The sequence below is a fragment of the Bos grunniens genome, chromosome 28, assembly GCF_055505025.1.
Source record: "Bos grunniens cultivar Pamir isolate PY7600 chromosome 28, Bosgru_T2T1.0, whole genome shotgun sequence".
Taxonomy (NCBI): Eukaryota; Metazoa; Chordata; class Mammalia; order Artiodactyla; family Bovidae; genus Bos; species Bos grunniens.
The window spans coordinates 10761746-10788647 of record NC_141192.1 but is presented as its reverse complement, the minus strand read 5'-3'; the positions used below and the strand labels follow the sequence as shown (position 1 = coordinate 10788647).

General features: G+C 43.4%; 1 pseudogene; it reads left to right on the top strand.

The window, feature by feature from the left end:
* The first annotated feature begins 292 nt into the window (after nucleotides 1-292).
* On the top strand, nucleotides 293-21900 carry LOC147342833 (uncharacterized; annotated as a pseudogene).
* The last annotated feature ends 5002 nt before the right edge of the window (nucleotides 21901-26902 follow it).

Genomic DNA, 26902 nt, shown 5'->3' with positions numbered 1-26902 from the left:
GTGCTGCAGGCCATGGGGTTGCAAAGAGTCAGACCCAAGTGGGTGACTGAACACACTGCAAAGAAAAATTTAAACGACATCTGTACTTCAGAAATTGGAATGAGGCCTGAAGGAACCACAGGTTCATGGAAAGGGGTGATGAATACCCCTCTTCCAGACAGGAAAGCAGCCACCCTTTCTTTTGTTCCCAGGAACCAGGAGGACTGACCTCTCTGGTCCTTTCAGAATAGGACCCCCAAGCTCCACCTGTCTTTCCAACACACTTGCAGCCACAGTATGTATATGGCACAGCATGTCTGAAAACAAAGCCACACCTCTCAACAGCATGCATGCAGCTCAGTCTTCGGCTAAGATCTTTCTCCTATTACTGAAAACATCCTCAATTCCTGATGGTATTTGAAATATAAATAGTAATGAGCAAACAGCTCTTCAGTACACAGCTCTTCAGACCAAGGCCATGCCTGGTTATTTTCATCAAGGGAGTTTAGAGCAGACTGTTTTTATCACATATTAACTTATATGCAGAGTATATCACAAGAAAAGCTGGGCTGGAGGAAGCACAAGGTGGAATGAAGATTGCCGTGAGAAATATCAATAACCTCAGAGATGCAGATGACACCACTCTTAAGGCAGAAAGCGAAGAAGAACTTAATAGCCTCTTGATGAAAGTGAAAGATGAAAGTGAAAAGGTTGGCTTAAAGCTCAACATTCAGAAAACTAAGATGATGGCATCTGGTCCCATCACTTCATGGCAAATAGATGGGGAAACAGTGGAAACAGTGTCAGACTTTACTTTTCTGGGCTCCAAAATCACTGCAGATGATGACTGCAGCCATGAAATTAAAAGACGCTTACTCCTTGGAAGGAAAGTTATGACCAACCTAGATAGCATTTCAAAAGCAGAGACATTACTTTGCCAACAAAGGCCCATCTAGTCAAGGCTAAGGTTTTTCCAGTGGTTACGTATGGATGTGAGAGTTGGACTATAAAGAAAGCTGAGCGCCAAAGAATTGATGCTTTTGAGCTGTGGTGTTGGAAAAGACTCTTGAGAGTCCCTTGAACTGCAAGGAGATCCAACCAGTCCATCCAAAAGGAGATCAGTCCTGAGTGTTCATTGGAAGGACTGGTGTTGAAGCTGAAAGTCCAATACTTTGGCCACCTGATGTGAAGAGGTGACACATTTCAAAAGACCCTGATGCTTGGAAAGAATGAGGGCAGGAGGAAAAGGGGACGACAGACGATGAGATGGCTGGATGGTATCACCGACTCGGTGGACATGGGTTTGGGTGAACTCCAGGAGTTGCTGATGGACATGGAGCCCGGGTGCTGCGGTTCATGGGGTTGCAAAGAGTCGGAAATGACTGAGCAACTGAACTGAACTGAACTGAACTGAAGATAAACAACTGGATCTAGTTGAGCCCAAGGTAGGCATTTTTTTTTTTTTTTTTTTCCTGAGCACAGAGAATTCTGAATTGCCTTTAGAAGGACTGGCGGGCAGAGGCAGTCTGGCTTCTGCCTCTCTCTGTCCATCCTCACCTCTTTCCCTTCTTTACACATCAACTTCCTCTGCCTCCAGGTCTCAAGATCAGAGAGATCAGAAACTCTTGCTCTCTTGCTGACATCAATCCCAAACTACGTGGAAATGCATCTTCCTATTTCAGATGCCCACCTCTCATCCAGTCACCTCACTCTGGAACAGCATAGTCCAACATGGCCATGGGATGCATGGGAGGTCATTCTGGTCTGGGAAGGTGCTCTGTGGGTGATCACTACTCATCCCAATATGTAAGCCATGCCTATTTCTTGACAAGGGGAACTTTGTGACTCTATAGGAAGCAAAAATACTCCTGTGTTGCTGAAGTCTGCAAATGCTGAGACCCCAAAGCCTAGGAAGAAGCTTCAGGTCAACCTGTACCATGGGCAACGGGAGTCTGGTTTGCAGCTCTCCAGCACAGAGAATAAGTAAGTAGAGTCTTCAGGCTCTGCAGACACAGTCCGATTAAAGCAGAGGAAAGAGACAAGTATTTCAGAAAATGCAGGATTTTAACCATTCTTCAACACAGAGGTCTCTCCCTCCTACACCATCAGTCATGAGCAAATGTGAACATGGATCTCCAATCACATCAGCCCCACCCCAACCATAGTAGCCAGGACCCTAGTTTAGTAGCCTAGGTGCCAAGTAAAGCCAGAGCTGTGGGCCTCTTATGGTTTCAGTGTGTCTGTCCTCTGATGCCCTCTTGCAACACCTACCGTTTTACTTGGATTTCTCTTACCTTGGGCGTGGGGTATCTCTTCACCGCTGCTCCAGCAAAGCGCAGGGGCTGCTCCTTACCTTGGCCGAGGGGTATCTCCTCACTGCCGCCCCTCCTGACCTTGACGTGGAATAGCTCCTCTAGGCCCTGCTGCGCCCGCACAGCCACTGCTCCTTGGACGTGGGGTAGCTCCTCCCAGGCTCTGGCCCTGGCCTCGGGCGGGAGGTAGCTCTTCTTGGCTGCTCCTGCGCTGTCGCAGCCTGGCGCTCTCAGCTGCTGCCCCTGACCTAGGACACGGGGTAGCTCCTCTTGGCTGCTGCCCCTGACCTCAGATGTGGGGTAGCTCCTCCCGGCTGCCGCCCCTGACCTAGGACACGGGGTAGCTCCTCTCAGCTGCCGCCCCTGACCTCAGATGTGGGGTAGCTCCTCCTGGCCGCCACCCCTGACCTTGGACATGGGGTAGCTTGTGTCGGCCGTTCCTGCGCCGTCGCAGCCTGACACTCTTGGCAGTTGCCCCTGACCTCGGACGTGGGGTAGCTCCTCTCGGCCACGCTCTGTGTGCCATTGCAGCCACCTGCACTCTGAAACCATAATCACAGAAAACTAGTCAATCTAATCACACTAGGACCATAGCCTTGTCTAACTCAATGAAACTAAGCCATGCCCATGGGGCCACCCAAGATGGGCGGGTCATAGTGGAGAGGTCTGACACAATGTGGTCCAGTGGAGAAGGGAATGGCAAAGCACTTCAGTATTCTTGCCTTGAGAACCCCATGAACAGTATGAAAAGGCAAAATGATAGGATACTGAAAGAGGAACTCCCCAGGTCAGTAGGTGCCCAATATGCTACTGGATATCAGTGGAGAAATAACTCCAGAAAGAATGAAGGGATGGAGCCAAAGCAAACACAATATCCAGCTGTGGATGTGACTGGTGATAGAAGCAAGGTCCGATGCTGTAAAGAGCAATATTGCACAGGAACCATAATGTCAGGTCCATGAATCAAGGCAAATTGGAAGTGGTCAAACAGGAGATGGCAAGAGTGAACGTCAACATTCTAGGAATCAGCGAACTGAAATGGACTGGAATGGGTGAATTTAACTCAGATGACCATTATATCTACTACTGCAGGTAGGAATCCCTTAGAAGAAATGAAGTAGCCATCATGGTCAACAGAAGAGTCCAAAATGCAGTACTTGGATGCAATCTCAAAAACGACAGAATGATCTCTGTTCATTTCCAAGGCAAACCATTCAATATCACAGTAATCCAAGTCTATGCCCGAACCAGTAATGCTGAAGAAGCTGAAGTTGAACGGTTCTATGAAGACCTACAAGACCTTTTAGAACTAACACCCCAAAAAGATGTCCTTTTCATTACAGGGGATTGGAATGCAAAAGTAGGAAGTCAAGAAACACCTGGAGTAACAGGCAAATTTGGCCTTGGAATACAGAATAAAGCAGGGAAAGACTAACAGAGTTTTGCCAAGAAATTTCAGTGGTCATAGCAAACACCCTCTTCCAACGACACAAGAGAAGACTCTACACATGGACATCACCAGATGGTCAACACCAAAATCAGAGTGATTATATTCTTTGCAGCCAAAGATGGAGAAGCTCTGTACAGTCAACCAAAACAAGACCAGGAGCTGACTGTGGCTCAGATCATGAACTCCTTATTGCCAAATTCAGACTGAAATTGAATGAAGTATGGTAAACCACTAAACCATTCTGGTATGACTTAAATCGAATCCCTTATGATTATACAGTGGAAGTGAGAAATAGATTTAAAGGACCAGATTTGATAGATAAAGTGCGTGATGAACTATGGTCAAAGGTTCGTGACACTGTACAGGAGACAGGGATCAAGACCATCCCCATGGAAAAGAAATGCAAAAAAGCAAAATGGCTCTCTGGGGAGGCCTTACAAATAGCTGTGAAAAGAAGAGAAGTGAAAAGCAAAGGAGAAAAGGAAAGATAAAAGCATCTGAATGCAGAGTTCCAAAGAATAGCAAGGAGAGATAAGAAAGCCTTCCTCAGCTATCAATGCAAAGAAATAGAGGAAAACAACAGAATGGGAAAGACTAGAGATCTCTTCAAGCAAATTAGAGATACCAAGGGAACATTTCATGTGAAGATGGGCTCAATAAAGGACAGAAATGGTATGGACCTAACAGAAGCAGAAGATATTAAGAAAAGGTGGCAGGAATACACAGAAGAACGATATAAAAAAGATCTTCAAGACCCAGATAATCACGATGGTGGGATCACTCACCTAGAGCCAGACATTCTGGAATGTGAAGTCAAGAGGGCCTTAGAAAGCATTACTATGAACAAAGCTAGTGGAAGTGATGGAATTCCAGTTGAGCTATTTCAAATCCTGAAAGATGATGCTGTGAAAGTGCTGTACTCAATATGCCATCAAATTTGGAAAACTCAGCAGTGGCTGCAGGACTGGAAAAGGTCAGTTTTCATTCCAATCCAAAAGAAAGGCAATGCCAAAGAATGCTCAACTACCACACAATTGCACTCATCTCACATGCTAGTAAAGTAATGCTCAATATTCTCCTAGACAGACTTCAGCAGTATGTGAACCGTGAACTTTCAGATGTTCAAGCTGGTTTTAGAAAAGGCAGAGGAACCAGAGATCAAATTGCCAACATCCACTGGATCACGGAAAAAGCAAGAGAGTTCCAGAAAAACATCTATTTCTGCTCTATTGACTATGCCAAAGCCTTTGACTGTGTGGATCACAACAAACTGTGGAAAATTCTGAAAGAGATGGGAATACCAGACCACCTGACCTGCTTCTTGAGAAACCTATATGCAGGTCAGGAAGCAACAGTTAGAACTGGACATGGAACAACAGACTGGTTCCAAATAGGAAAAGGAGTACATCAAGGCTGTATATTGTCACCATGCTTATTCAACTTATACTCTGAGTACATCATGAGAAACGCTGGGCTGGAAGAAGCACAAGCTGGAATAAAGATTTCGGGGAGAAATATCAATAACCTCAGAGATGCAGATGACACCACCATTATGGCAGAAAGTGAAGAGGAACTAAAAAGCCTCTTGATGAAAGTGAAAGAGGAGAGTGAAAAAGTTAGCTTAAAGCTCAACTTTCAGAAAACGAAGATCAGGGCATCCAGTCCCATCACTTCATGAGAAATAGATGGGGAAACAGTGGAAACAGTGTCAGACTTTATTTTGGGGTGCTCCAAAATCACTGCAGATGGTGACTGCAGCCATGAAATTAAAAGACCCTTACTCCTTGGAAGGAAAGTTATGACCAAACTAGATAGCATATTGAAAAGCAGAGACATTACTTTGCCAACCAAGGTTTGTCTAGTCAAGGCTATGGTTTTTCCAGTTGTCATGTATGGATGAGAGAGTTGGACTGTGAAGAAACCTGAGTGCCAAAGAACTGATGCTTTTGAACTGCGGTGTTGGAGAAGACTCTTGAAAGTCCCTTGGACTGCAGGGAGATCCAACCAGTCCATTCCAAAGGAGATCAGCCCTGGGTGTTCTTTGGAAGGAATGATGCTAAAGTTGAAACTCCAGTACTTTGGCCACCTCATGCGAAGAGTTGACTCACTGGAAAAGACCCTGATGCTGGGAGGGATTGGGGGCAGGAGGAGAAGGGGACGACAGAGGATGAGATGGCTGGATAACATCACTGACTCAATGGACGTGAGTCTGAGTGAACTCCAGGTGTTGGTGATGGACAGGGAGGCCTGGTGTGCTGCGATTCATGGGGTCGCAAAGAGTTGGACACGACTGAGTGACTTAACTGAACTGAACTGAACTGTGGGCCTCTTGTCAAGAGATGTTATGACACTCACAATGCCAGCTGACATCATGGCCCAAGCTGGGATCATTCCATGTCTGAAAGTGTGGTTGTTGTTCAGTTGCTCAGCCATGTCTGCCTGTATGTGATCCCATGGACTGCAGCACACCAGGCTCCCTGTCCTTCACTGTCTCCTGGAGCCTGCTCAAACTCATGTCCATTGAGTCAATGATGCCATCCTCTGTTGTCCCCTTCTCCTCCTGCCCTCAGTCTCTCCCAGAATCAAGGACTTTTCCAATGAGTCAGTTCTTTGCAGCAATTGACCAAAGGTTTGGAGCTTCAGCTTCAGCATCTGTCCTTCCAATATATATTCAGGATTTATTTCCTTTAAAATTGACTGGTTTGATCTCCTTGGAGTCCAAGGGACTCTCAAGAGTGTTCTCCAACACCACAACTCAAAAGCATCAATTCTTTGGCACTCAGCTTTCTTCACAGTCCAACTCTCACATCCATACATGACCACTGGAAAAACAATAGCCTTGACTAGATGGACCTTTGTAGACAAAGTAATGTCTTTGCTTTCAATATGCTATCTAGGTTGGTCATAACTTTCCTTCCAAGGAGTAAGCGTCTTTTAATTTCATGGCTGCAGTCATCATCTGCAGTGATTTTGGAGCCCCCCAAAATAAAGTCTGACACTGTTTCCACTGTTTCCCCATCTATTTCGTATGAAGTGATGGGACCAGATGCCATGATCTTCATTTTCTGAATGTTGAGCTTTAAGCCAACCTTTTCACTGTCGTCTTTCACTTTCATCAAGAGGCTTTTTAGTTCCTCTTCACTTTCTGCCATAAGGGTAGTGTCTTCTGCATCTCTGAGGTTATTGATATTTCTCCCGGCAATCTTTATTCCAGCTTTTGCTTCTTCCAGCCCAGCGTTTCTCATGATGTACTTTGCATATAAGTTGAATAGGCAGGGTGACAATATACAGCGGATGTTGGCAATTTGATCTAACGGACACTTCAGGCTTCTGTTTTATTTTCACTTCATCTAAAAAAAATTCAATGATGTGCAACTTACATTATACATCCCACAGGTAATTGTCTTCCCCTTCCACCATCTTGTTAATCAGCTCAAGCTTTTTCTTAGCACATGTGTTCTTAACTCCTATTTCTAGTATAAGTCAAAAAAGGAGAACTCAGCTACAGATGTCCATTTCCCCTTTTCAAAAAAAAAAAAAAAGGATTATATGGTTCTTGCCTCCTGGGTTTGTCAGGTGACAAAGATGTACCATAGTTTTTATTGGCATGACAGGTTACACCAGACCCAGAATCCATGCAGTTTGGTATCACCCACGGCTAGACACCCAATACAAATCCATCTACAGAAATGTTTTTGTCTTGTCATCATCCTACAATAAATAATCTGATTTATCGATGGAATCAGAGTGTTCCAGGAGATGCCAGAGACACGTGCAACACATGCAAGCAACTTAAGGCTTTTTGTATTTGAAATTATAAATAATATGGCCATCTATAATGATGAATCCAGAGTAAGGAACATAATAGCACAATATTTCTTTATGTGAAAACTGTTCTTGTTCAGTTGTCCAGTTGTTTCCGACTCTTTGTGACCCCACGGACTGCAGCACTCCAGGCCTCTCTGTCCCTCACCATCTCCCAAAGTTTGTCCAAGTTCATGTCCATTGTGCTGGTGATGCCATCCAGCCATCTCATCTTCTGATGCTTTCTTCTCCTTCTGCCCTCAATCTTTCCCAGCATCAGAGAATTTTCCAGTAAGTCAGCACTTTGCATCAGATGATCAAAATACTGGAGTTTCAGCTTCAGTATCAGTCCATCAAATGAGTATTTAGGGTTGATTTCCCTTAAGATTTGGAGAAGGCAATGGCACCCCACTCCAGTACTCTTGCCTGGAAAATCCCATGGGCAGAGGAGCCTGGTAGGCTGCAGTCCATGGGATCACAAAGAGTCGGACACGACTGAGCGACTTCACTTTCACTTTACTCTTATGCATTGGAGAAGGAAATGACAACCCACTCCAGTATTCTTGCCTGGAAAATCCCATGGGCGGAGGAGGCTGGTAGGCTGCAGTCCATGGGGTCTCGAAGAGTCAGACACAACTGAGCGACTTCACTTCACTTCATTTTCACTTTCCCTTAAGATTGACTGGTTTGGACTCCTTGCTATCCAAGGAACTCTCAGAAGTCTTCTGTAGCACCACAGTTCGAAGGCATCAATTCTTCGGCACTCCACCTTCTTTATGGTCCAGCTCTATTGGGAGCCCTGAATCAAAGTCATGCTAGGAAAAGAATTACCACAGTTGCAAAAGTACCTGGTGGCAACCCTACTAATACTTGAAATTCTGCTTCTACCTGTGTCACTTTATTTTTTCCAAGTCTTAAATATAGTCAATAAAGGGTTTAAATGGGAAAGACTCAAGAAATGGGTGAGCCATCTTGGGCCTTGATGAGTCCTTTGCTTCTAGGAGCTGTCCAGTAGGTCAGCAGTCTCTGGAATCCAGGTGACTCTCCCAATATGGATTTGATCAGCATTTCAAGTGGTGATTTCCCATCAAATTCTGTGCCTATTTCTTTCAGAATCCAAATATCATTTCTTTTCCTGGGCTTATGAAGGTGTAATATATATCTGTCATCACCTTTTCCTGGGCCTATGAAAGTTTAAATTATAATTGTGATTGCAAGGACAGATTGTTACAGGGCTGTTTTCAGTGATATGTTTGGTCATAAAATTGAGGGAAGCTTTGGTATTGAACACGTGGATGAAAAATGAAGTTTAGCTTTCTCACTAATGGGAATCATGGATGCCAAGTCTTAAAGTTGGTATTCTAGGTACAGAGAACAGTACGTGATTATCAACATTTTAAAGTGAAAGTGAAAGTCCCTCAGTCATGTCTGACTTCTTGCGACCCATTGACTATACAGTCCTTGGAATTCTCCAGGCCAGAATACTGGAGTAGGTAGCCTTTCCCTTCTCCAGGGGATCTTCCCAACCCAGGGATCAAACCCAGGTCTCTCACACTGCAGGTGGATTCTTTACCAGCTGAGCCACAAGGGACACCCAAGAATGCTGGAGTGGGTTGCCTACCCCTTCTCCAGTGGATCTTCCTGACCCAGGAATTGAACTGGAGTCTCCTGCATTGCAAGAAGGTTCATTACCAACTGAGCTGTCAGGGAAGCCCATCAATATTTTAAAAAGTGTAAAAATATAAGTTCAATTTCAATAAGCCATATATTTTCTTTTTTTAAATATAAATTTATTTATTTTAATTGGAGGCTAATTACTTTACAATATTGTATTGGTTTTCCCATACATTGACATGAACTCACCACAGGTGTCCATGTGTTCCCCATCCTGAAACCCACTCCCACCTCCCTCCCCATCCCATCCCTCTAGGTCGTCCCAGTTCAGCAGCCCCAAGCATCCCGTATCATGCATCGAACCTGGACTGGTGATTTGTTTCACATATGATAATATACATGTTTCAGTGCTATTCTCCCAAATCATCCCACCCTCTCCCTCTCCCACAGAGCCTAAAAGACTGTTTTATACATCTGTGTCTCTTTTGCTGTCTCGCATACAAGTTTATCATTATCATCCTTCTAAAGTCCATGTATATACGTTATTGTACTGTATTGTTTTTCTTTCTGGCTTACGTCACTCTGTATAACAGGCTCCAGTTTCATCCACCTCATTAGAACTGATTCAAATATATTCTTTTTAATGGCTGGGTAATACTCCATTGTCAGAGAAGGCAATGGCACCCCACTCCAGTACTCTTGCCTGGAGAATCCCATGGATGGAGGAGGCTGGTAGGCTACAGTCCATGGGATCGCTAAGAGTTGGACACAACAGAGCGACTTCACTTTCAGTTTTCACTTTCATGCATTGGAGAAGGAAATGGCAACCCATTCCAGTGTTCTTTCCTGGAGAATCCCAGGGACGGAGGAGCCTGGTGGGCTGCCATCTATAGGATCGCACAGAGTCGGACACGACTGACATGACTTAGCAGCAATACTCCATTGTATATATGTACCACTGCTTTTTTATCCCGGAGAAGTCAATGGCACCCCACTCCAGTACTCTTGCCTGGAAAATCCCATGGAGGGAGGAGCCTGGTAGGCTGTAGTCCATGGGGTCGAGAAGAGTCAGACACAACTGAGCGACGTCACTTTCACTTTTCACTTTCATGCATTGGAGAAGGAAATGGCAACCCACTCCAGTGTTCTTGCCTGGAGAATCCCAGGGACGGCGGAGCCTGGTGGGCTGCCGTCTATGGGGTCGCACAGAGTCGGACACGACTGAAGCGGCTTAGCAGCAGCAGCATCTTTTTTATCCATTCATCTGCTGATGGACATCTAGGTTGCTTCCATGTCCTGACTATTGTAAACAGAGCTGAGATGAACATTGGGGTACACGTGTCTCTTTTGATTCTGGTTTCCTCAGTGTGTATGTCCAGAAGTGGGATTGCTGAGTCCCATCTTTGCATTCTAGGGATAAATCCAATTTGTCATTATGTATAATCCTTTTAATGTGTTCTTAAATTTGGCTTACTATTATTCTTTGCATCTGTATTCATCAGGGATATTGGTCCATAGTTTTCTTTCCTTGTACTATCCTTACCTGTCTTTGGTATCAGAGTAATGCTGGCCTTGTAGAATGAGTTTGGAGGTATTCTCTTCTCTTTAATTGTTCAGAAGTGTTTAAAAAGAATTGGCATTAATACTTTAAATGTTTGGTGGAATTCACCAGTGAAGCCATCCACTTTTGGAGTTTTCTGTGTTGGGCTTTTTAAAATTACTGTTTCAATTTCTTTACTTGTTCTTGATCTATCTAAATTTTATATTTCTTCCTGATTGAGGTTTTCAGGTTGTTGTGTTTCTAGGGACTTATTCATTTCTTATAGGTTATCTAACTTTGTGGTATATAATTGTTCACATCCTCTTATGATCATAAGTATTTCTAGAGCATAAAGTTGCAATGTCTTCTCTTTCATTTATAATTTCATTTATTTGTATTTTTCCTATAGCTAAACATTTATCAATTTTTAAAAATACTTTGAAAAACCAGACCTTTTGTATTATTGTTCTTGTCTTTATTTTCTTTACTTCTGCTCTGATATTTATTACTTCATTCCTTCTGCTAACTTTGAGCTTAATTTGTCTTTTTCTCATTCCTTGAGGTGTAAAGTTAGGTTGTTTATTTGAGATCTTTTAATTTCTCAATATTTTCATTTATCGCCAAAACTTCCCTTTCAGAATTGATTTTGCAACAGCCCCTAGGATTCAAATGTCTGTTTCCATTTTCCTTTGTTTGGAATTAATTTAAAAAAAAATAAATTTATTTATCTTAATGGGAGGCTAATTACTTTACAATATTGTATTGGTTTTGCCATACATTGATGTGAATCAGCCACGGGTGTACATATGTTCCCCATCCTGAATCCCCCTCCCACCTCCCTCCCCATACCATCCCTCTGGGTCATCCCAGTGCACCAGTCCCGAGCATCCTGTATCATGCATTGAACCTGGACTAGTGATTCGTTTCACATATGATAATTTACATGTTTCAATGCCATTCTCCCAAATCATCCCACCCTCACCCTCTCCCACAGAGTCCAAAAGACTGTTCTATACATCTGTGTATCTTTTGCTGTCTCGCATACAGGGTTATCATTACCATCTTTCTAAATTCCATATATATACGTTATTATACTGTATTGTTGTCTTTCGGGCTTACGTCACTCTGTATAATAGGCTCCAGTTTCATCCACCTCATTAGAATTGATTCAAATGTATTCTTTTTAATGGCTGAGTAATATTCCATTGTACCACTGCTTTCTTATCCATTTGTCTGCTGATGGATATCTAGGTTGCTTCCATGTCCTGGCTATTATAAACAGTGCTATGATGAACACTGGGGTACATGTTTCTCTTTCAATTCTGGTTTCCTCTGTGTGTAGGCCCAGCAATGGGATTTCTGGGTCATATGGCACTTCTATTTCCGGTTTTTAAAGGAATCTCCACACTGTTCTCCATAGTGGCTGTACTAGTTTGCATTCCCACCAACAGTGTAAGAGGGTTCCCTTTTCTCCACACCCTCTCCAGCATTTATTGCTTGTAGACTTTTGGATGACAGCCATTCTGACTGGCATGAAATGGTACCTTATCGTGGTTTTGATTTGCATTTCCCTGATAATGAGTGGTGTTGAGCATCTTTGAATGTGTTTGTTAGCCATCTGTATGTCTTCTTTGGAGAAATGTATATTTATTTCTGTGGCCCATTTTTTGACTAAGTCTTTTATTTTTATGGAATTGAGGTGCAGGAGTTGATTTTATATTTTTGAGATTAATTCTTTGTCAGTTGCTTCGTTTGCTACTATTTTCTCCCATCCTGAAGGCTATCTTTTCACCTTGCTTATAGTTTCCTTTGTTGTGCAGAAGCTTTTAAGTTTAATTAGGTCCCATTTGTTTATTTTTGCTTTTATTTCCAATATTCTGGGAGGTGGATCATAGAGGATCCCACTGTGATTTATGTCAGAGAGTGGTTTGCCTATGTTCTCCTCTAGGAGTTTTATAGTTTCTTGTCTTACATTTAGATCTTGAATTCATTTTGAGTTTATTTCTGTGTATGGTGTTAGAAAGTGTTCTAGTTTCATTCTTTTACTAGTGGTTGACCAGTTTCCCCAGCACCACTTGTTAAAGAGATTGTCTTTTCTCCAGTGTATTTTCTTGCCTCCTTTGTCAAAGATAAGGTGTCCATACGTGGGTGGATTTATCTCTGGGCTTTCTATTTTATTCCATTGATCTATATTTCTGTCTTTGTGCCAGTACCATACTGTCTGATGACTGCAGCTTTGTAGTAGAGCCTGTAGTCAGGCAGGTTGATTCCTCCAGTTCCATTCTTCTTTCTCAAGATTGCTTTGGCTATTCGAGGTTTTATATATTTCCATACAAATTGTGAAATTATTTGTTTTAGCTCTGTGAAAAATACCGTTGGTAGCTTGATAGGGATTGCATTGAATCTATAGATTGCTTTGGGAAGTATACTCATTTCACTATATTGATTCTTCTGATCCATGAACATGGTATATTTCTCCATCTATCAGTGTCCTCTTTGATTTCTTTCACCACTGTTTTATAGTTTTCTATATATAGGTCTTTTGTTTCTTTAGGTAGATATATTCCTAAGTGTTTTGGAGAAGGCAATGGCAACCCACTCCAGTACTCTTGCCTGACAAATCCCATGGATGGAGGAGCCTGGAAGGCTACAGTCCATGGGGTTGCGACGAGTCGGACACAACTGAGCAACCTCACTTTCACTTTTCACTTTCATGCACTGGAGAAGGAAATGGCAACCCACTCCAGTATGCTTGCCTGGAGAATCCCAGGGAGGGGAGCCTGGTGGGCCGCCGTCAATGTGGTCGCACAGAGTCGGACACGACTGACGTGATTTAGCAGCAGCAGCATTCCTAAGTATTTTATTCTTTTCGTTGCAATGGTGAATGTAATTGTTTCCTTTATTTCTCTTTCTATTTTCTCATTATTAGTGTATAGGAATCAAGGGAGTTCTGTGTGTTGATTCTATATCCTACAACTTTGCTATATTCATTGATTAGCTCTAGTAATTTTCTGGTGGAGTCTTTAGGGTTTTCTATGTAAAGGATCATGATATCTGAAAAGAGTGAGGGTTTTACTTCTTTTCCAATTTGGATTCCTTTTATTTCTTTTTCTGCTCTGATTTCTGTGGCCAAAATTTCCAAAACTATGTTGAATAGTAGTGGTGAGAGTGGGCACCCTTGTCTTGTTCCTGACTTTAGGGGAAATGCTTTCAATTTTTCACCATTGAGGATAATGTTTGCTGTGGGTTTGTCATATATAGCTTTTATTATGTTGAGGTATGTTCCTTCTATTCCTGCTTTCTGGAGAGTTTTTATCATAAATGGATGTTGAATTTTGTCAAAGGCTTTCTCTGTGTCTATTGAGATAATCATATGGGTTTTTATTTTTCAATTTGTTAATGTGGTGTATTACATTGATTTGTGGATATTGAAGAATCCTTGCATCCCTGCGATAAAGCCCACTTGGTAATGATGTATGATCTTTTTAATGTGTTGTTGGATTTTGATTGCTAGAATTTTGTTAAGGATTTTTGCATCTATGTTCATCAGTGATATTGGCCTGTAGTTTTCTCTTTTTGTGGGATCTTTGTCAGGTTTTGGTATTAAGGTGATGGTGGCCTCATAGAATAAGTTTGGAAGTTTACCTTCCTCTGCAATTTTCTGGAAGAGTTTGAGTAGGATAGGTGTTAGCTCTTCTCTAAACTTTTGGTAAAATTCAGCTGTGAAGCCGTCTGAACCCAGGCTTTTGTTTGCTGGAAGATTTCTGATTAGAGTTTCAATTTCCATGCTTGTGATAGGTCTGTTAATATTTTCTATTTCTTTCTGGTTCAGTTTTGGAAAGTGGTACTTTTCTAAGAATTTGTCCATTTCTTCCACGTTGTCCATTTTATTGGCATATAATTGTTGATAGTAGTCTCTTATGATCCTTTGTATTTCTGTGTTGTCTGTTGTGATCTCTCCAGTTTCATTTCTAATTTTATTGATTTGATTTTTTTTCCCTTTGTTTCTTGATGAGTCTGGCTAATGGTTTGTCAATTTTATTTATCCTCTCAAAGAACCAGCTTTTGGCTTTGTTGATTTTTGCTATGGTCTCTTTTGTTTCTTTTGCATTTATTTCTGCCCTAATTTTTAAGATTTCTTTCCTTCTACTAACCCTGGGGTTCTTCATTTCTTCCTTTTCTAGTTGCTTTAGGTGTAGAGTTAGCTTATTTATTTGACTTTTTTCTTGTTTCTTGAGGTATCCCTTTATTGCTATGAATCTTCCGCTTAGCACTGCTTGTACAGTGTCACACAGGTTTTGTGTTGTTGTGTTTTCATTTTCATTCTTTTCTATGCATATTTTGATTTGTTTTTTGATTTCTTCTGTGATTTGTTGGTTATTCAGCAGCGTGTTTTTCAGCCTCCATATGTTGGAATTTTCAATAGTTTTTCTCCTGTAATTGAGATCTAGTCTTACTGCATTGTGGTCAGAAAAGATGCTCGGAATGATTTCAATTTTTTTGAATTTACCAAGGCTAGATTTATGGCTCAGGATTTGGTCTAACCTGGAGAACATTCCCTGTGCGCTTCAGAAAAAGGTAAAATTCATTGTTTTGGGATGAAATGTCCTATAGATATCAATTAGGTCTAACTGGTCTATTGGATCATTTAAAGTTTGTGTTTCCTTGTTAATTTTCTGTTTAGTTGATCTATCCATAGGTGTGAATGGGGTGTTAAAGTCTCCTGCTATTATTCTGTTATTGTTAATTTCCCCTTTCATACTTGTTAGCATTTGTCTTAACATATTCTGGTGCTCCTATGTTGGATGCATATATATTTATAATTGTTATAGCTTCTTCTTGGATTGATCCTTTAATTATTATGGAGTGTTCTTCTTAGTCTCTTTTCACAGCCTTTGTTTTAAAGTCTATTTTATCTGATATGAGTGTTGCTACTCCTGCTTTCTTTTGATCTGTATTTGCATGGAATATCTTTTTCCAGCCCTTCACTTTCAGCCTGTATGTGTCCCTTGCTTGTAGTTGGGTCTCTTGTAGACAACATATACAGGGGTCTTCTTTTTGTATCCATTCAGCCAGTCTTTGTCTTTTGGTTGGGGGCATTCAACCCATTTACATTTAAGGTAATTATTGATCAGTATGATCCCGTTGCCATTTACTTTGTTGTTTTGGGTTTGAGTTTATACACCCTTTCTGTGTTTCCTGTCTAGAAAAGATCCTCTAGCATTTGTTGGAGAACTGGTTTGGTGGTGCTGAATTCTCTCAGCTTTTGCTTGTCTGTAAAGCTTTTGATTTCTCCTTCAAATTTGAATGAGATCCTTGCTGGGTACAGTAATCTGGGCTGTAGGGTATTTTCTTTCATCACTTTAAGTGTGTCCTGCCATTCCCTCCTGGCCTGAAGAGTTTCTATTGAAAGATCAGCTGTTATCCTTATGGGAATCCCCTTGTGTGTTATTTGTTGTTTTTCCATTGCTGCTTTTAATATTTGTTCTTTGTGTTTGATCTTTGTTAATTTGATTAATATGTGTCTTGGGGTTTTTCACCTTGGGTTTATCCTTTTAGGACTCTCTGGGTTTCTTGGACTTGGGTGACTATTTCCTTCCCCATTTTAGGGAAGTTTTTAACTATTATCTCCTCAAGTATTTTCTCATGGTCTTTTTTGTCTTCTTCTTCTGGAACTCCTATGATTCGAACGTTAGGGCATTGAACATTGTCCCAGAGGTCTCTGAGACTGTCATTTCTTTTAATTCGTTTTTCCTTTTTCCTCTCTGTTTCATTTATTTCTACCATTCTATCTTCTACCTCGCTAATCCTATTTGTTGCCTTCATTATTCTACTGTTGGTTCCCTCCTGGGTGTTTTTAATCTCATTTATTGCATTATTCATTATATATTGACTCTTTTTTATTTCTTCTAGGTCCTTGTTAAACTTTTCTTGCATCTTCTCAATCCTTGTCTACAGGGTATTTAACTGTAACTCCATTTTCTTTTCAAGATTTTGGATCATTGTCACTCTCATTAATCGGAATTCTTTATCAGGTAGATTCCCTATCTCTTCCTCTTTTGTTTGGTTTGTTGGGCATTTATCCTGTTCCTTTACCTGCAGAGTATTTCTCTGCCTTTTCATCTTGTTTATATTGCTGTGTTTGGGGTGGCCTTTCCGTTTTCTGGCAGTTGTGGATTTCTCTTTATTGTGGAGTGTCCTTGCTGTGGGTGGGGTTGGACAGGTGGCTTGTCGAGGTTTCCTGGTTAGGGAAGCTTGTGTCTGTGTTCTGGTGGGTGGATCTGGATTTCTTCTCTCTGGAGTGTAATGAAGTGTCCAGTAATGAGTTATGAGATTTCAATGGGTTTGGAGTGACTTTGGCCAGCCTGTATATTGAATCTCAGGGCTATGTTCCTGTGTTGCTGGAGAATTTGCATGGTATGTCTTGCTCTGGAACTTGTTGGCCTTTGGGTGGTGCTTGCTTTTGTACTCAAACTGCATTTTCTCCATCCATTCATCGATCCACAGATTCTTAGACTCTAGGCTGCCTCCATGTCTTGGCTCCTGTAAACAATGCTGTGATGAACTTGGGATTTCAATATCTTTTTGAATTAGTGTTTTTATGTTCTTTGCTTAAATACTCAGACGTGGAATTGCTGGAAAGTATAGTAGACCTGTTTTTAATTTTTGAGAAACTTCATACTGTTCTCCATAGTGGCTGTATCAATTTACATTCCCACTGGGCTCACTCATTCAGTCATATCTGCTTTGTGCTACTGCATGGACTATAGCCCATCAGGCTCCTCTGTTCATGGGATTCTCCAGGCAAGAATGCTAGAGTGGGTAGCCATCCCCTTCTCCAGGGGGTCTTCCAAACCCAGGGACTGAACTTGGGTCTCGTGTATTACAGGCAAATTCTTTACCTTCTGGCCACCAGGGAAGCCTATGTTCCCACTAACAGTGCATAAAGATTTCCTTTTCTCCACATTCTCCAACAATTATTTGCTGTCTTTTTCATCATAGCCATTCTAAAGGTATGCAGTGACAGCTCATTGTGGTTTTGATTTATGTTCCTCTGGTGATTAGTGTCAGGTGTCATTTCTGACATAAACTTTGGTTCTCAGAAGGTGAAGAGCAGGGAGTCCATGAACCTCCGCGCCTGGTAGGCCTGGCCTGGGCCTCTCCCCCATGTTCCCACACTGACTGAAGATCCTAGAGGAGACCAAGTGGTCAGGAGCAGTCTTCCAGGTCACTCTCTCACCTGGAGCTGTGGGTGACAAGCTGCACTGCTGAGGAAATGGTACCTGCTGAGTGCACTCTGAGCTGTGTTTCCCCAATGTGTTCCTTCCTCAGGAGGAGTGGGTGTCCCAGGCATACAGGGCTCCCCAGGCCCCACAGGTCTCAAAGGAGAGAGAGGTATCCCTGGTGAGCCGGGAGCCCTGGAAGCATTGGCACACAAGCTGAGCAATGGTCATGGGGCTGGGCTCACATTCCCTGTGCCCACCACCACCAGGCTAGAGCTGGCATCCAGGGAGAGAGCCAGCTTTGGGCTCTGGGAACTGTCTCTAGGGAGAGGACGGTGTGAGCAGCAGGGACTATCTGTATTCAGGGAAGGATGGTTGTTGAGTTATGGGACAGTCAGTGTACAGAGAGAATGCAAGAAGAGGTTTCAGGCACTTAGGGACATTTGTACAGGGGGAGTGCATACTGCTGGGGATATGACAGTCCATGTACTGGAGGAGGTGAAAATTGCTGGACAATGTGTCCAGAACTCACACAGCAATTCTTTTGTGATCCCAGGGCCTGTTGGAGCCATTGGTCCACAGGACCTTCTGGTGCCATGGGTCCCCCAGGACTGAAGGGAGACAGAGGTGATCCTGGATAAGAAGGAGCAAAGGGAGAGAGTGGACTTGCAGGTAAGAAAGCTCTGGGGGCTCTAGTGGGTGTGGAGAGGGTAGGAGGCCCTCTTTAGTTCAGCACTTTCTCTCATGCATCCCGTGTCCTTACCCCATCCCCAATATGCAGCTCCACTTGTCACCCTTCCTGAGGCCTGGGCTCTGAGTGACCCCAGGCTGTACTTGATCTGTCTTCACTCGGCCTCTCTTTCCTGCAGAGGTCAATGCTCTGAGGCAGGAGGTGGCAGTCTTAGAGGGACAGTTACAGTGCCTCCAGAATGCCTTCTTTCAGTATAAGAAAGGTGAGTTTCTGGACCTGACCCTGAGCCAGGCCCCGAGCCTGGGCCTCAGACTGGGTCTGGGCTTGGCTTGCAGTTCACTGGGCTTGGGTTTAAATTGGACTTACTGGGACAATGATTGGGACTGGACCTAGACCTGGAGCAGGAGGTGGGGCTAAGGACAGGGCTGAGACAGAGTCATGTCACTACATGCTCCAGGAGCTCATCAGACGCACAAGACAAGGAGCAGGATGCGGCTTATACAGTTCAGCAGACATTCATCTGGTTTACCCTTGGTGAGTCCCTATGACAGACAAGGGGACACCCAACCCAGGATGCGTTTCTTCCCTCTGTGGGGCCAGGTGTGCAAATGCCCAGAGAAGAAGCTGCACAGCCCAGGGCAGCAGAGAAGCCAGACATGATCCTGAGAGTGGGGGTTGGATGCTGCTGTGGGGTTCAAGGCTTCTGGGGACCTATCCTTGGTGTGTGGCCAAGTATCTCACCCTAAACATGCCCCTGGGTTTGGCAGGGGCAGGCTGCCCCCAGTATTTGGCCAGTTCTGGGCCCTCCCTACACCTGCCTAGGTATTTAAACCAGAGTTTCTTCCCTAAGCCTGGATCCTAAGCAGACAGAGGCCTCCTGGAGCACACACCTGAGTGTCCTGTGCCTTTGGGACTTTCTACCAACTGTACCTCCTCCTTCTCTGCTCTTCCTGACAACAGCTTGGAATCCACATCATTCATCAAGTGAGGTGAAGTGATTGGGCTTCCCTGGTGGCTCAGCTGGTAAAGAGTCCACTTGCTATACAGAAGACCTGGGATCAGTCCCTGGCTTGGGAAGAACCCCTGGAGAAAGGGAAAGCTACCCGCTCCAGTATTCTGGCCTGGAGAATTCCATGGACTGTATAGTCCATGGGGTCACAAAGAGTCGGACATGACTGAGCAACTTCCACTTTCATTCATCAAACCTCGGTGATTGAAAAAAGAGTTTTCTGAAGGTGTAGATTAGGTGATCTGGTGAGACATGGGGTTGGCTCCTAAGAACTAAAGCCAACTAAGTACTGAAGTAGTGGGATGAGAAATTCCAGCAGTTTATGTCTTCCTTCTTGCACAAGCATATTTGTATACCTGTTTCTTCCCTCATTCCCTGGTAGCTCAGTTGGTAAAGGATCTGCCTGCAGTGCAGGAGACCTGAGTTCAATCAATGGGTTGGGAACATCTCCTGGAGAAGGAAATGGCAAACCACTCCAGTATTCTTGCCTGGAAAATCTCATGGACAGAGGAGCCTGTGGGCTGCAGACCATGCGGTCAAAAAGAGGTGGGCACGACTGAACAACTAAAACATCATGCAACTGATACAAAGGGGAATTTGGGCATATGTGCTTGAACACGTGTGTACCTAAATGCTCTCACTCAGTTGACATCATCTACGTATATGAACACAAATGCACACATATGCACACCCATCCGGATGGACCTTAGTCGGCCATGTACCTTCAGATGGACACACGGATATATTCACACATGTACACGCATACCCACCAGATGCATGGATGTAACATAATCATGGCACATGAGCTTACACTGACCTTGTCCAAGGCTGTCTGGGTGCCATCCTAACTCCATGGAAAATCTGGTCTCCAACTGCTTGTTGAAGCTACTCAGAGAAAAAGGGCATACGTTCAGAACACAGCCTGAGTTCTGAACCAGTCCAGTAAGGCCTCTTAGGAGCCCTGAAGATTTCCATGCATGACCCTGGAAGTCAGAGGGGTGTGGATGGAATGGAATAAAATGAGATACTTAACACAAAACATAGGGGATGCTGTTATATAGTGTTTCTTCCTTAGAAATAAGAGATTAGACTCTGAAAAGGTAAATGACTTTCCTTGTCACTTGAGCTATTATTGCCAGGGTGGAGCTTAACACATGGCCTTCTGAGGCCCAGACAGGGCTCTCTCCAGAGCTGATCCCACTCTGCCCTCCTGCCCCCACATAGAGCTCTCAGATGCCGTCATCCCCTGCCCAGTGGTCCAGGGAGGCTGCCTGGCTGTAGGATCACCTGTGAGCATATGAAAGCCAACACTGGACTGCCCCCAGTGCAGAGGTCAGCACTTGGCTGCTCTCAGATGGACCCCTGTCCTCCCCTTTCTCCTCACCCCTTCACACAGCACAGAACCGCTCAGACATTTCCACATGCCCAGTTATCGTGCAAGAGTGAGAATGAGCTGCCTGTTTGGTGTTTTCCACACTCTCAGGAACTGCCCCGAGCTCTACAGTGTCATTTCCCTGCCAAAGTCCTTCCTATTTACACAGTAATTAAAGTCCCGGATTCTGGTGAATAACACGGGGAGGAACAGAAAGTGTACATGGGAGTTTTAGTGTCACATCCAATAAGGTATGATCTTTACATCTCTACATCTGACAGTTGGGTGACTTTGGCCCTCTCACATAAGGATCTGAGTTCCAGGGTCCTCATCTGTTGCTCTGGAAATAAGTGCCTCACTTTTGACCTCTCTGGTGCCCTGGTACCCTAATGGCAGGCTGACCTCTCTGGTGCCCTGGTACCCTGATGGCAGGCTGACCTCTCTGGTGCCCTGGTACCCTGATGGCAGGCTGACCTCTCTGGTGCCCTGGTACCCTGATGGCAGGCTGACCTCTCTGGTGCTCTGGTACCCTGATGCAGGCTGGGGACTCCAGTTGAATAACAAGATCTAGGTGCTGCACATCCCCAACCTGACTCTCCTCTTCCCCTAGCGGTGCTCTTCCCCAATGGCCAGGCTGTCTGGGGGAAGATCTTCAAGACAGCAGGAGCTATAAAATCATATTTGGATGCCCAGCAGGTCTGCAGAGAGGCTAAGGGACAGCTGGCCTCCCCATGCTCTGCAGCCAAGAAGGTGGCTGTGATACAACTGGATGCTTTCCTGAGCATGAATGACATCTTCATGGAGGGCAGGTTCATCTACCCCACAGGGGAGTCACTGGTCTATTCCAACTGGGTCAGTGGGGAGCCCAACAAAAGCAATGGCGGACAGCCAGAGAACTGTGTGTGATATATCCTGAGGGCAAGTGAGCAACTCCTCATTATCTACAAGTTTTGAGACCCTTCTCCACCCCAGGGAGGAAAGGGGCAGTGCCCAGAGCTATGAGCTGCCAACATCGCCAAAAAATGTGACCCTCTGCTGCTCAGGGCTTCCCCACTGAGCCACAGGATGAGGTCACAAGGCAGGCCTCCTATGGAACTCCTCCCTCCGAATAATGTTTGAAACTGGCTTCACATCTGGAAGACTTGTCAAAAAAAGAGGGGCAGCCTGCTGACTCAGGGGCAAGGCTAAAAGGAGGTCTCCAAGATGTCTCTGTTGCTAAATCCAGTATCTCCTCCTCACCTGGATAGATGTCTAGCCCTCCACCTTCGACAAACACAGGCTGCCTTTGACTCCACTGATCACTGCCTGCTCCTTCACTTTCCTCTTCTGGGTACAATTTTCTTTGGTCTCTTTCACTTGTCTCTCCTCGTCTCCTGGACTTCCACAGATGGGGAGCAGGATCCTCAGCTCTGGCTCCCTTCTCTTCTCTCATTCACTCTAGGCTTGGGCTCATTCTCTCCCATGGTTTCAAATTCTTTCTATTGATGCCTCCCCCAGGTAGAGCCCTGTTCAGACCTCTCCCCAAACCCCAGACTCCTCTCAGCAATGCAAGCTGTAGCCCTGAGGCTTGGAGGTCATCGTGACTGCCTCTTGCTGGGAGGGAGGCACCAGCTTCTCTGGCCAGATTGAATGGTCTTACACCCAGTAGACTGCTCCCCATCCTTAACCTTGACCAACCAGGATCTCTTTCTTCCCATGATAATGTGACTGTGGATGGCTTATCAGAATTTACTGTCTTCACAGCCCTAATCCCTTCTGAAGTTTCAGGCAGAGTGGGTAGCTAGCCATATTCAGATTCAACCCCCAACCTCTTCCCGCGTTGGAATTTGAGGAATGTTCATCTCCACTCTGCCTCAGAGATAACCGATTCGAAGTCTTCCATTTTACATACATGGAACCCAAGACACAGAGAGGAAAGGAACCTGCACAGGTATTAAGGTAGGAGATAGTGTGCCTCATGGACAACTGATGTTTGTCAATTCAAATAAAATTCAAGCTTTGTTCTCGTCCAAACATTCCAAGGACAAAAGTGAAAGTGAAGCCACTCAGTCGTGTCCGACTCTTTGTGACCCCATGGAACCCACTAGGCTCCTCCATGCATGGAATTTTCCAGGCAAGAGTACTGGAGTGGTTGCCATTTCCTTCTCCAGGGGATCTTGCTGATCCAGAGTCAAAGCTAATGGCAAAAGCTGAGCTCTGCTAAAGCAAAGAGATAAGGTGCCCACTCCTGAGCTCAACAAAGACTTCCCCGTCTACACAAGTGCAGGAAGGCTTTTTGGGAGTCAAAAATGGAGGGGGTCCCACCCCATATTAAACATGGACACATACACATAGGCCTCTGCAGTGGGATCTAACTTAGAAAACAGTTTCACATGTACCATTTGAGGGTCCATGGACCAGTCGGGTATGAATAAAATTAACAAGATAATTGGCCAAAGGTAAACAAAGACCCTGAAGGACTGTCCTATATAAGTCATTTATGTCACTTTACTGCTCTCCCCCTCATTCAGAAAGCCTGCACTCCACCACACGTGTGTGTCTCTGCTTAGCTCTGACTACTGCACTCCTCCTCATTAGAGAGGATGCCCATACCCTTTCTCTCTGGGGGCGTATTTCTGCCTTCTTCTGTCTTAAGTAAACAACCTGCTTCTCTGTGTGCTCTGCCATGCATTGTGCTGTGTCTCTCATAATAAACGTTTTATCTATTTACAGTTTTTGCCTCCTTGAAACATTCTTGCTTTCAAATGGGGGAAGGAGCCAGAGTCACTTTGCTTCTAGCCTTTAGTCCCTGGTGGTGTGTTGGCTAGGATTCCTGGGGTTTCATCCAGGGTACCCAGGTTCCATCCCTGGGCAGGGAACTAAGATATCCCTTCAGGAGCGCTCACTGCTCTCCCTCCGAGATCAGGAGCACTGGTGCTGCAACTCACTCATGAAAAAGGTCATCTGACCCCAGAACTTACACTTTTGGTTTGTAAATTTTTAGATCAATGCATCTGTATACTTAGTTGATTACACTGACAATGTACTGCAAAGAAAAATGTAAAACGACATCTGTACTTCAGAAATTGGAATGAGGCCTGATGAACTACAGGCTCATGGAAAGGGGTGATGAATACCCCTCCTCCAGACAGGAAACCAGCCACTTTTTCCTTTGTTCCCAGGGACCAGGAGGACTGACCTCTCTGGCCCTTTCTGAACAGACCCCAAGCCCCACCCCTCTTCCCAACACACTTGCAGCCACCCTGAGTATATGGGACAGCACACCTGAAAACAAAGCCACACCTCTCAACAGCATGCAGCTCAGGCTCCTGATAAGATCTTTCTCCTGTTATTGAAGATATCCTGGTAGTATCTGAAATATCAACAATTACGCTATAGTGAGCAAACAGCTCTCCAGTACAAAGACCTCACCTGGTCATTCTTATCCAGTTTAGACAGCCTGTTTTTATCACAAATAAGACAAACAATTGGATCTAGTTAAGCCCAAGGGAGATATTTTTTTCTGAGAATGGAGAATTCTAAATTGATTTGCGAAGGACTGGGGGGCACAGGCAAACTGTGCCACCTCCCTGGTTTCTGCCTCTCTCTGCCCATCCTCACCTCTCGGTTATCAGTTGGGAAAGGGTGAGGGCGATACAGAGGTGTGAGAGCTGGAGGCAGAGACCACTGGACGTGAGATGGGCTCAAGGTGGTGTTGCACAACGTGCGGAATACAGCCAACATTGGGTAGCACCTGTGAGTGTAAAGTAACCTTTAAAATTGTATAAAAACACAAAATTTAAACAGAAACAAAAGTTAAATATTTGGTTCACAGGAGTTTCTTTGTTTAGATTTGATTCCAAATGCAGCAAGAGGAAACTAGAATGATTATTTGCCCAGTAGAATGTATTGGTAATTGTGCCCTTTTGTTTCAATGAAATTTTATCAGACACCATTTTGAAACCTGTTTTATGTTCTGTATGCTCTTGCCTATGAGGAGACCTGGTAGGTCAAGGAAAGACAGACACTCACTGACACACGGCAATAGGTTATAGGCTAGGGGAGGTAGAGGCTGAAGCATCAGGACACAAAGTAATAGACTAAACAAATTGAGAGAATGTCATGAGATGGGTCATATTTCTGATTGAAGACACCTTCTATCCTTTTCTGTCTGAAAGGCAAAACTTAGATGTGTATTATGTGAATAGAGCTAAAGTAGACATCATTCAATTTTGAGCTCACAATATTTCCTAAAAGGAGTATGAGGTCCTGACCCACTGTGAACAGTTGTATCAATAACCTGTCAAGGTAGTTTAATTTTTGGCAGGAGTACTTGGCTTAATAGCTTTGGTGAGGTCACACAGCTTGCCATGACTACTGAATGAAAGTAGCCAGCACATAATACATTATGTTTCTCAAGTTAGTAAAAGTCAGTTCATATTTTTGGAGTTATCATGCATGTGAATAGCATAAACCTAGCTCGCAAAGAAGCTCTGCTCACATAGATTGAGATCTTGAAGAATGCTTTTTGATCAGCTGAAGATTCTATTAAAATATGCTCAAATATTCAATAATCATGTCATCCTTGGATTTTTTAAAATTTAAAGTGGTTGGTATAACCATACTTTTCTGTGAATTTAGAAAGGAGGAGAAAAACTGGAAAATCCATGATACTTTTTTCTTTCTTTAAAGCAGTAGTGTTCTGGGGAGTTGGCACATTGTAGCTCTTAAGGGCACATTGACAAATTTTGAAAGCTGGTCATTAAACCATTTGTAGATTAAATGCATGAAAATTAGAAAACACTATGAAGAAGCACTTTTTACTTCGATGAGCTACTTTGCCAGCACACCACTAGATAGATGTATATGGTGGACAAATATCCTAGTCCATAAACAAAGATGAACAAATAAGATGAAATAAAGATGAACAAATCCCAGCATTTGCATTGTAACTTACATGCTATCACTGGCAAAAATGAGGCTTAGAAATAGGGTGGTCTGTTATCATCCAAAACTATTCACCAGAAGTCATTAAAGCATATTTAAAATATGTGCAAATTTTGTGCAAATTTTTCTATTTTAATTCTTTTAGAACAGAATATCAGTAAAATGTTGGGCTTTTAAGTGAATTAATATGCTTCCTTCTATTAGAGTTGATAGATTATTTGCCAATGGTTTCTGCTTTAGTTTTGAAAGGAAATGTAATACCAGTCTACTTAGTACTTTCGTGGTTAAAGATATTTTTATTATTTACTTTTTAAATACTATTTTATTTTTTATTTTAACTTTCTATTGATTTCATGGTTTGTAATATGGCATTTCTACTCATGTAATTTAGACAGTACCACTAATGAAATCAGAGGAAAATGATATTTTTCATGACAGAAGCATTTGGCAAATATACTTTTTTTTCCTGTCTATTATTTTTTAATTTAAAAGACCATATCACTTACAGGTTTTTAAAAATTAAAGTGTATTGAATTTACAGTATTGTTTACATTTCTGCTGTATAGCAAAGTGATTCAGCTATATATATATATATATATATACAGCTGAATATACATATACATATGTGTGTATATACATACACACAATATACACATTCTTTTTGTTAATTAATTAATTTATTTTAATTGGAGGCTAATTACTTTAAAATATTGTAGTGGTTTTGCCATACATTGACATGAATCAGCCATGGGTGTACATGTGTTCCCCATCCTCAAGCCCCCTCCCACCTTCCTCCCCATCCCATCCTTCAGGGTCATCCCAGTGCACCAGCCCTGAGCACCCGGTCTCATGCATCAAACTTAGACTGGAGATCTATTTCACATATGGTAATATACATGTTTCAATGCTATTCTCTCAAATCATCCCACTCTTGCCTTCTCCCACAGAGTCCAAAAGTCTGTTCTGTACATCTGTGTCTCTT